This window comes from Apium graveolens, chromosome 6 (assembly GCF_009905375.1).
Source record: "Apium graveolens cultivar Ventura chromosome 6, ASM990537v1, whole genome shotgun sequence".
NCBI lineage: Eukaryota > Viridiplantae > Streptophyta > Magnoliopsida > Apiales > Apiaceae > Apium > Apium graveolens.
This window is the reverse complement of record NC_133652.1, coordinates 61,646,617-61,658,881: the sequence shown is the minus strand read 5'-3', so window position 1 is coordinate 61,658,881 and position 12,265 is coordinate 61,646,617. Positions and strand designations below refer to the sequence as shown.

General features: G+C 31.4%; 1 long non-coding RNA gene across 1 annotated transcript; it reads right to left on the bottom strand.

Annotated features, from left to right (window-relative positions):
- Positions 1 to 2,812: 2,812 nt before the first annotated feature.
- On the bottom strand, positions 2,813 to 6,660 carry LOC141668973 (uncharacterized). The gene is made up of 3 exons (XR_012553295.1): positions 6,490 to 6,660; positions 5,321 to 5,442; positions 2,813 to 3,148 (listed from the first exon to the last, which is right to left on the bottom strand). It is a non-coding gene; the product is annotated as an uncharacterized LOC141668973 (long non-coding RNA).
- Between the last annotated feature and the right edge of the window lie 5,605 nt (positions 6,661 to 12,265).

Sequence of the window (12,265 nt, the reverse complement as noted above, 5' to 3'; positions counted from 1 at the left end):
TGATAAAATTCATGAGAATATTTTTCATGTATTAAAATGACAAATTTACTCCTGTGTTTAATATTTAATTAAAAATATTGTTTGTGGGAATTGAACCCGAGTCCTTCAGGTTCACCTGCAAATCTTCATACAATTCCACCATATTGTCACTAATGTTATTTATCATACACATATTATGTGAGTGTCATAAATAATGAACATTTTATTTATAATTCAAACACAGATAATAGAATATTTGTAGAGTTAGTTTAAAAAATTTGAATTAAAGATATAAAGTTAAGAATAATATATAAACGAATCATTACTTTATTTACTAAATAATTTTTAGTTAAAAAATTATGTCTCGTAAATTTTTAATATAAATTTATTATTATAAAAGCAAATAAATTGAACATATAATTATTTTCTTAAAAATAAATATCAAAAAAATCACTTAAATAATTACTCTATATGTGTACTAAATATTTAGATATGTTGTTAGGTATGAAATGCACACAGAGGGGGGCGAATGTGTGTTTCTTGATTTTTCTTTTAAACTTGGTAAATTATTTTCAAGAAAATCAAGTTATGTGTTTGGCCTACTCTTGAACTTGACAGTTAAGGTAAATTATAGTGATAATCAATTTACTGTAAAAGCCACAAAAATCAATTATCAAATATTACTTAATCTTTTTATAAAAAACCAAATATGTTGTGATACAAATCTGTGTTCTTAAGTGTTTAATAACTCAACTACTTTTCTTGAGAGAATACAAGAAATCTAGACTGTTTTTGTTACAACTAGAACTAAGGATCCGTGACATGTTTTATAGATTAACATGCACAGTTTACAGAAGTTGCACTAAAATAGACTAACATATTTTCTAAAGTCCTTTTGTCTATTTCTATTTTTAAGTGCAACAAATATGTATCCAATCTTCTGGGTATGTGACCTTCCTTTGTCCAATTCATATTGGCCCTTGATCTTGCTTGTTGACAGATAATTTTGAATTTTCAGGATAGATGTATTCTGTAATTGAAGATGTTATCGAGATCTTCAAAGTGTATAGAGATGTCTGTGTCGTGATGTAGAATAGTTTGTCGATATCTCCATTTATCTACATGTGTAAATGGCTTGCCGATATCTCCACTTCTCTACATGTGTAAATTACTTGTCGATATCTCCACTTCTCTACAGGCCAAATTGACTTGTCGATATCTCCACTTCTCTACATGAGTTTTGATTTATCGATATTTTCCCTTTTTCTACAAGCCAAATTGACTTGTCGACATCTCAACTTCTCTGTAAGTTGGATGACTTCTCTACAAGTGTAGTGACTTTTCTACAAGTGTAGTGACTTTTCTACAAGCCAAATTTACCTCTCGATATACTTCTTGACATTCCTTGATCTGTGACTTCTTAACATTTGACTTAGAACATTTTTCAGTCTACAACTTTATTATTCACCAAGCAGTTTATCTTCATTCTGAGGCATGATCAGGGTTGATCTTCTTCTAGAGATTTACTTCTAACTAGTTGGTTGTTTGCTAAAAAATACTCCAGTCTAGTCTATTTAAACATTTTTACAGACTCAAGAAATGCCATTATAGATTACATAAAAATTATAAGTCAACTAAATTTTAGGATTGTCAAAGTGACTTAATCTTGTTATGTTAAGAAATGTCTTGCATAACATATGCTAGAATTATAAATAATTAATGTATTTCGATTCATTTCGAATTAGAAATCATAACTTGACTCATTTTTCAATAAATACTCGAAATTTGACTACATGACCCTGTCGAAAATACATCGTTGTCTATGTTTAGAAATTTTAAATTACGAGTTTGACGAGAATATTTGTAAAATCCGTAATTTTTATTTTTAATTTATTTATTAGATATTAGATATTAATTCCATTAAATAAAAATTTTAAATTATAATATTCTGGAAACTTTTTGTGCAGGTTATTTGAGTTGGGTAAAGATTTATTATTTGTAGAAAGAAGTGTGAGAATAAATTAGAAAACCCAAATATTTTTGGTTTAGGTATTTGTGTGTATCAAATATTTTATTTTAGAAATTTACTTGGAGAGGTTGTAAATCTTTAGAAGAAAATTTTATTATTTCCTCGTTACAATTAGGTTTGTATGTACTTATATTAGAAACTCCTATATGTTGTGAATTAGTTGTATACAGAATTCGCCCACTACCAGGTACATACGTTCTTTTGCTTTTTATTTAGTTTTACTTTATCTTGAGCATGTGAGTATGTAATTTAGGTTGCTGCTTAAGTTTTATTTTACTTTTTTTTTTGTGACTTGTTTAATAATTGTGTACATGCTTCCTTTGTATTGTTGTGTCTCTGTGCTATTAGTAAGTCATGCCTATATATCCTCGTCTTCTCTCATGAATATCTTTATGGATAAATATTAGTTTCATATTTTCTCATTAGTATGATGATAGGTAATTAATTTTTATATCATGCAAAGTTAAGTTTTATATGTCAGTTGCTTTTTCTATGATTATTTTATAAATTATTTAGTTGGCATGAATTTTTAAATATGTTTTGTTGTATGTTAGATCTTAACAATAAAAAAAGAATTTTAAAAGAAAAGGAATTCATCTTATTTGTAAATTTTGAGATGCCATGTTGGTGCGGGATTATTTGTTTGCATTAATTTTTGTAATAAAGAAGTGAGCTTAGCTTGTCAATTGGCTTACGGTAAATTTTGTTTATCAACACATTATGATCCATGCATGCAGAAGAGTAAAGAAGCATTTAGTTGTTATGATGATGTGTAAACTCCCATGTCACATGTGTTTGCTATGTTGGGCCTTGAAAGCCCATTTGTTTTCTTTGATATGTCATGTTAGGTTATAATATTTGAACTAGCATAATAACTTGTGCGAGGCACATGCTATCTTCTAGCTCTCGATACAAATTAGTGCATAAGAAATTAATATCTGTGACTTAAATAAAGGACGATATGACAAAAAATTCTCCAACCTATTCAATTAGATTTAAAAAGGTAAATCTTGTTGCAGCTATTTTCTTGGCGCTTCATGCATGTCCACCCATATCAACCTGAAGCCAGTGAAATTCCACTCAACAATGAGAACGACAAATTGCACATATTATCCTGCTTCATCATACCTATCATTGAACCTATATTACATGCAGATTATACTCAGTCACAATATTTATACATTTGTACATCAAATAATGTTTTAGTGGAGTTGACATGTCGAACACAACCAAAAACCAAGGTGTATTTCTCAATCGTTTTAGTTTGAATCTTTTAATACAAATCCATATGTATATCGATTAAATGTATCTATATAGTAATATATCATGAAATCATCAAACTTATCTGACATTTCATTGAGCAAAAATTATCTTTACCATTATAAAGACATTTGCTTTGCTAAAAAGTGAAAATGCAGCATAGATAGAACATTTACCCCTTGCTCCCGAGTTTGAAGAAGGAATGGAAACAAGTGTAAAATATATAAAGAAGTTTCACTTTCAATTCTAGTTGTGCTCCCGAGTTTTAAAAAAGAACGAAATCAAGTGGCGATTAATGTAAATTTGGTATACTTTCATCCCAAAACTTATACTCCAAAAATAGGATGAATGTACTTTACCTCCTAATCACTTGCTTCCTTCCCATTTAAAAACTCGGGAGGAAGGCCTTAATGCCTCGCCTGCTTGAGAAAAAGAGTTGCAGCGAACTACTTTTCTCTAATTTGAATAACAGGCACACATGATCCTTCTACTAAATATTAGTAACTTGTTCAGAAAATGCTCGCTAATAAACTGAACATATGTTGTAAACACCATAAAAGCTACATTACAAATCTGGAACTGAATACCGGAAAGGAAAATATGAAAACTTAAGTCATCCGAAAGACTTTCATAAATATTCATCGTATAGAGATTGAGTAAACAAAATGAATAAATGATAATTATCATCTAAAAGACCGGGACTATACATCATAACACCCAAATATAGAGTCTAACCCAATAATTCTATTGACACCAAATTCCACTTGTATAGAAACGAAAGCACTAATTTTATATTACACCAAATTCCTCGATTTTAATTTTTTTTAATAAGGTCTCTATATTATATCTGATTCATACATACAGATTCTAACGACACTTTTCATTAAGACTTTCAGTTACCTGAGTAGGAGGAACTGCCACAAAAGTACTGCAGACTACTCGAAAAAATTATACCAGCAGAAATACATATATGGACTAATGAAAAATTGATAAAGTCATGTGTAAGGTATTTAAATTATTAGAAAGTGTAATCAAGAGGGATATAGGTCAACCACTTCTTATATTATGTGATCAAGTAAAACAGAAGCCAAACAGTATCGAAATCATGATTAGAATTAATTGTTTAAGGAATTAAGAAAGGTAAATTTTTATTATTAGACAAGTTCTACTTGAGGCGGTATATTTGGATGTTTTTTTTAGCAATTATAGGCGTATTATAAATCTTTTCATAGTCGTATGGAGGGGAGGACGTTAATGTGTATTTTATCTATATAATATTAAATAAATCCTTTTCGTCTTTGGTAAATTTCTCAAAAACTATAGTCGTAGTAATCCTCAAAGGATTTGACGGGGCCGCACAAGTAATATACTCATTTTTTGAGACCCATATAGCATTCTATATAATTTTTAGGTTGGGTTCAAATCATACTGTCCAAGTAGCTTTGGTCTGATTATAATTAACTTGATCATCAACACAATTTAAAAATTAGTAAAAAATCAATATAAGGTATTGCAGTACACAATTACTCCAACATGCAGCAGCTTATAAGAAGCTCAAAAAATTGAAGTCATTATCACACCTTAAAAACTAAATGCATAAATTAAAAGAAATTAAGAAAAACTTGTCACGACTATTGAGCATAAAAATGACCAATAAACAAATTGTAGTACATTTCCACATTGTCCAAACAAAGAGACAACGCCCATATATAGATAACCATAGAGTCAAATGACATGTTCTCTTAGTCTGAATACAATAAATGATCAAAATAATTTACTCTAATTAAACTGGTAGAGATTAAACTGGTAGCTGTAAGAAAAACTACACTAAACAATTAATCGAATAAAAAATGTGCGACTACAGGTGCTTAACTTTGGGCTTTCTTCAGAAACTCCTCAATCGAATTTACTTTAAAAAGTTGTATCTCTAGAGAATAGGTGTTGATGTTCTAATCTACGAAGAAGCAGAGGTCATTTGAAAGAACTTGAATTCCACTATGCATAAGGCACGAATTTTATTAAGCCATTGAGATTTTTACTTAAGATAATTACCAGAGACCACCATGATAACAAATGTCAGAAGTGGAGGTTCTGGCACACCTAGCGGATGACACAACACTATAACAGCTACAGAGCTTTTCTCACATGCTTGCCTAATGCAACAATCCTACCACCTGAAATTATATAGGAACCCATAAAATTTATCAACATAACTGGAAATTGAGAACAAAACAAACGTAGATGAACCAAGAAAAGGTGTATCAATGTGCACTAAATTATTAATTATGACAGTAGAAGTAAATATTTTAATGCATCTGATCGTTATAATTGAAAAATCTGCAGAAGAAAGGGCCATTGTTCACAAATATTTTAGTTACCAAAGGCATTTGTCTTGGTGCTAAACACAAAATGTTGTTGCAGTACGTCAAACTTACACTTCCTTGGATAAAACTCTGCGGTTTTATTTTTTGTTACTTGTCATGCTGTTTAACTAATAGTTCTACATGAGAAGCACATTCCAAGTCTGGAAAAGGTTGAAGCGTGTAACATTAGAGAAACACATTCCAAACCTAAAGCATGGAACGTGGTATTTAATTTCAGACTGGAGAGTGAAAACCAGCAAGTCTATGATATCTCCGCATTTATGCAATTGAAAGTAACAAATTATCGACCTTCAGAAAGTTACCAATTAAACCCTAAATTTCAGGCATCAAGAAATTCACAAATAACAATCCAAACTTTAACAAAACATACACAAAAAGGATTATGAAATTGCCTACCATTCTCAGAATCCCAGAAACAAAAGCACTGGAAATACGTTGCTTCAAAAGTGGGCACCCGTAAAGATTTCAGTAAAACCCCTAAAGTGTTCAATGTAAAAACCAGACTGGTACAGACAAGACGACGTCCAAATCCAAAAAAAAATAGCGAAATTCACCACTGGCCTTTTTACAACTGACTAAATCAATTTAGCGGTCCATTTGCTGCTAATACACTTATTTACATACAATAAACAAATAAAAATACATCATTCTCAACACTAAAAAAGTGGCAAACTCATCCTGTAAAGTAGCAATCAATAACTTCTTAAACTGCAATTACTTACAAATTACCAAAAAAATATGTCACCATCAATAATTTATTATATCTCATACAATAAGGTTAAAAACCCTAGACATCAAACAGAGAAGCAGAATCATATAAAACACACACATGAATACCTTTTTTACCAGGACCATCCAATTGCCTACACAAAATTGCGCGCAGGGAAAATCAACCACAAGTAGATTAAAGAAATATGGCTCTAAGAAACGGCAGCAGCGTCTGTATCCCGTCGTCTCGCCTGTACGCTATAACTATGCTAGAGTCCCAAAACACAAAGCAGGAGGGGTAAAAATGTATTTTCAAGTTGGAATAAAATGTCTCACCCTTTTTAGTCGGAATAAATTGTCTCACATTTTTTTAAAACATCCCCTTGTTGGGCTATTAATAATATAATAGATAGATTGATTTGTTGTATTAATATTCTTGCATGCATGATAGTTTGTTGTGGCAGGTAGTGGTGGCCAAACGAGTGTGCCGGACAGGCCGTGCCGAGTTTTCGGCAGGCCGAGTTCCCTGACTCGTGGCTCGTAAATGGCACGTCTAACAATACGATCCGTGCAAGGTACGTGCTGAGCCAGCAAAGTTGAGCTCGCATGCAGCTCGCGGTTTATACGAGCTACACGGGTCAGGTAGCTGGCAGACAGAAGTGCAAAAACTATAGGCATTAAGCGGCGCGTGCTGGTGGTTGGCGGGGCGATTCAGGCGGATGCGGGGCGATGCAGGTTTGGATGAGTCGCAGATTCAAAAGTAAAGGATGTCTTGAAAAATGCGTGTTAATTTTTATATATAAATAATGTATGTATGCTTGCCCGTTATCAATTATTTTAGTTATAATATTATAACAATCAAACAACTCGTTTATCCAATCTATTTGTGTAAGTTGCAATTATTTTAGTTATAATATTACAACAAATAAACAAGTAAACACCTAACAATTGTACCGATAACCGTCTCAATTTTATTTCTTTCCCAAAATTATATTAAATATTTATCTAAATTTAGAAAAATAACATGTGTTAAATAAATAAAAGAGGACGGTACCTCTATAAATTTAATTAATTAAAAAAAGATTTACAAAAAATTTGAGAGGACTCCTCTTTAAAAAAATTGAACAAACCGCATTTACATTTTAAACAAAATATGAAGCAATCGAAATTTAAAATACATAACAAAATATTCTATCTAATCCACTATTTATTTATACAAATTCTTCTTGTTCTTGTTGTTCGTTGGTAGTTGACGTTCCCGATTCCGATCAAGTGTCCATTGTCATCCAAATATCTTCTTCTCCATCTGAATCATATTCTATCCTCCCTTGTTGTCTTTTTGCAGCTTGATCCCAATTTTTTTTACAAACACATATCTTTACAATGTCCAGCACAAGCGCAAGACTCGATCTTTTCCCGTCCAACACTCTTCTACCTGCGTTAAAAGATGACTCAGACGCAATTGTGGAGGCGGGAACTCCTAAAATATCCCTTGCAATCTATCTATCTATCTATCTATCTATCTATCTATTATTCTATCTATTATAACTATTATAAGTGAACATGGTTTTCAATCTATTTAGTAAGTTACTAATATACCCTTATAACCATATTAATGTTAAAAAAATGCTTTCAACAGGAATTGAACCTATGACCTCATGCATGAAAAAAAATTTATTTTACATCCACAACCACTATACCAACACAACATTTGATATAACTGTTAAAATCATTAATAACATGCCTTGAACATGGCTTTTAAACATATTTCTTAATTAACTATATACCTGTTTTTACTAAACTACTTAAATACTCTTTTTTCCTTAAACTACTTATATATCATTTTTGATAACATTAACATATAAAAATGTTTTTCATCAGCACCAAACTGACCACACATGAATAAATAGAAGAACTAGATAGAAAAACATTTATAATATAATAAATTTGAAAAATAAATAAATTTTTAGAAATATTATATATCATATTTTAACCCTACATTATTTTTTCTTAACATGTAGCTATAATTGAAAGATGATTAAAACTTATTTAATCATGAACTTGCAGATAATTATACCCGAAATTTGAGTTAAATAAAAAAAGAGTTAAAAAATGTTATATAAGGATGTAGCTAAAGAGAATCAAACTTTAGATTGGTACAAAGTCAAAGATGTGACAACTCAGAAAATCCTGAGTCGTTTTCAAAAACCTTGTCAAGTTCCGATTCCAAGTCCGAAATAAGCCGAAACCTACTCACCAAATGCAGCCAACTTGGGTAATCCAAAAGATTACCGTGTGGCGCCCTCCAAACCCGGGTCAGAAGTTTGGGGGTCCACATACACACACACCTTATTTATAACCTGCTTATAACGAGAATAAAGATAATAATAATATGCAGTGACCCTACTTACCGACTACCACAAACCGCAACAGGTTAAAGTATGTACACAAGCCACACACACACACTTTATATTACAAACGTCCAAATCCCAACTATTCAAACTCAGAACTGAATATTAAACATTAATACAAACTTTTACAAACTTGAACTATCTCAAAAGCTATCAGCTAGCTTAACTCGATCAACCTGGACCCCTAGCTCACACACTGGATTGGGGATCCTCGCTACCAACTGGTTCCTTCTTAACGGGAAAAGAACATAAATAACATCGCACAAATGAGCTAGCTAGCTCAGCAAGTCACAATGACAAGACTGAGAATAATGATCATCAAGTGAAAAAGGTTAAGGTATCAAGTGAACAATGATTAATGATTTAGAATTGGATATTATCTTTTTATTTTAAAACCAAGGTTAGGCTGCTGATCAGTGGCGCACTAACCCCGAGTAAGGCACACAGCTCTGCTCTAATTACTGGATCCAAGGCACACATTGACCTAACTTGACCACCAATCCGGTCTGACCACGAATCTGGTCCCCAATTTCATAAAATAATCCAATTCTATCATAATAACAGGATAAATAATGTAAAGTAATAAACAAAATTATAAGCAACATTGGATGTTCAATAATGAAATGGTTTCAATCTTCACAAAGGATCAATATGGCAATTTCAAAGAATGGTTGTTAGGTAATGAAATAATTGGATAACAAAAGAATCAAAGTTTCAAGGTTGCAAGGATTTGGTCTTTCAAAGCATAAGGTACAATGGTTTGAGTATGTAAGCAAATTTGATTCAGTGTTTGGCATTTAGTTTGTATGTATTTGTGGAGTAGTATCGTATATCTTTGGTTCGTATTCGGGTATACAACAATCAATAGTTCAGAAAGAATAAGGGTTACGGCTCAAAGATCAACAACTTGAATCAAGGTTTAGGGTTCAGTGCTTCAAAGCACTTGCAATATAAAACAAGACTATCAATCAACTACAATATATCTCGAGAAAGTTCAGAACATTTTCCTGATATTAGCTTGCTATACTTCTCTAACTTCCAATCACAATCTCCTACTCCTCGACTATTTGTTTCCCTTTCCTACGCCTTGCCTCTTCTGCTCACATATCATAAACATCTATCAATACTCAACTCATACGATTTTACTTGATATACACTTCTATCTACCCTTCGTTGTACCCAAATCCGATTAACGGATTGAAAGTTATGCTATAAACAAGTAAACACCGAACATATAGACCGACCGTCAAATAAACAAGTCACATATAGCACATAGCACGTCAAACAATCGATGACATTCCATTTATAGAGAAGTCTCGGGTCATAAACAGGCCTTCGGGTATTTAGTAAGATTTTTAAAATATTTTTCGGTATTAAAACGGGTCGTTGGATCAATTTTAAAGCAATAAACAGGGTTCGATTGGCCGCATCTGGCTTTAAAAATAATTTTCTAATAATTATCGAGCCTTGAAAATAATTTAAGGTAATATTTTAAAGCTCAAAATTATTTTTCGGAATTTTTAAATCATTAATAAATAATTAAATCTAATTAAATAATTAATTAAAATCAATTAATAATTAATTAAATCAATTAATTAATTAATTTTCGAATTAATTGACCAATTAACTAATTTATTATTAATTAAAATTAATTAACTAATTAATTCATATTTATTTTTGAATTAAAAATAATTTTTAAAATTAAAATGATAATTTTTGGAATTTTCAGAAATTAAAAATGAATTTTTATAATTAAAATAAATAGGAAATGTGATTTTTAAATAATTTATAAACAGGAATCCTAAATTTGCAAGTTCTGGAAAGTTCAGGGACTGAACTTCATCGTTTTCTAAACAATAGGGACTAAAGTGCAATTTTGCACCCCCCGTCGCCGGAAAACGCCCTGTCTCGCCGGAGACGGCGTTCCCGAAATCCTCACACATCCACAAGCTCCAAATTTAATCTACACAACACCATGAACACAACCATGCAATCAAATCATTCTAATAACTCCTGAGTTGGCCGGAAAATGGCTAAGAAACTCACCGGTTTCCGGTGACCCGACGTAAACTACAAAACACAACTCCATTCAAACCATGAATCGTCTGTTAACGAGCTATACACCAATCGATTACAAATTTCATGAGGAACAAAACCCACTATATTTCAACATCTAATAACCCCTATAACAAAAGCCCTAAATTTCAATTAAGAACATTCATACGGGTTATAAACCCTAATTTTAAAATTCGAAAATTAAACTCAATTTTGAACATGTTATTGAACCCCAAATAAGTCATATGACATATCAAAATCATCATGAAAATAAGCTCTACAACATGCAAGCATCAAATCATCCGAACAAAAATTCATATTTTTAATCAAAATAATTCGAAAATAAATAAAATTACAGAAAATAAACCTTTGATTCTGCAGTGAAACAAGTTTTGGAATCTGAAAGTACACCACAAATCCTTCGTTTTGGTTACCAGAGCTTTCCAAACGGATTTCAATAACACCTAGAAACTGTAGTTTGATTCTCATAAGGTTTTATGAAATTAGGGTTTTTCTCTGAAAAATTATATAATTACTGTTTGTAAATGATTTTCGGTACGAAATAAAATACGGTAAAGGCTATTTATAATTACGGAAAATTAGTATCCCGTTGGATCATTCCGGATATAAAATGGTACGTTTATTTATCAAAACAGATCCAAACGGTACCCGTTTTCGGGATAATTATCCAAATCAGTACAATTTGTACTGCGGTCTTGGTCTCAACGCCTGGTTACACGTATTACGAGGTGATAATTGTAATAGTTTAATAAAAAGATCCCGTTTATCGAAAATACGAGTTTTATTGATTTACCGAAACGAATAATGTATCAAAAATATTGCGCCGGTACCCGCACAGGACAAACCGTACGCCGGATTGAAAAAGTCGAAACATGAAAAATGCTCGGAATATTGCAATTAGGTTAGGATGGAGTTCTCGAAAAAGTTTCGGGTTATAAAAATGTAAAAACGGGTGACGTCGGTTCGTTCCCGATTGTATAAAACAGTTTATAAATACTCGGAAAAAAGAATTTATAAAATCCATATATTTCCTATAGTATCATAAATCAACATAAAAATAAATAAGAAGATATGAAAATTATCAATACTTTATTTTGGACATATAAAAATTAAAATACTCAATTTATATTATTTTTAAACATCCAAACACATATATCACTTAACAAATATTTCACAGAATAAACACGAAACATGCATAATATTTATTTATTAGCAAAAATAATTACACGATATATCCCAGATATTACATCCTTCCCCCCTTAAAAGGATTCTGTCCTCAGAATCTCCTAAGAATACAAATGAGGGTACTTTTCTCTCATATCACTTTCTAACTCCCAGGTTGACTCTACAACCTTTGAGTTTCTCCACAGTACTCTGACTAACTTTACCACTTTATTTCTTAACACTTTCTCTCTTTC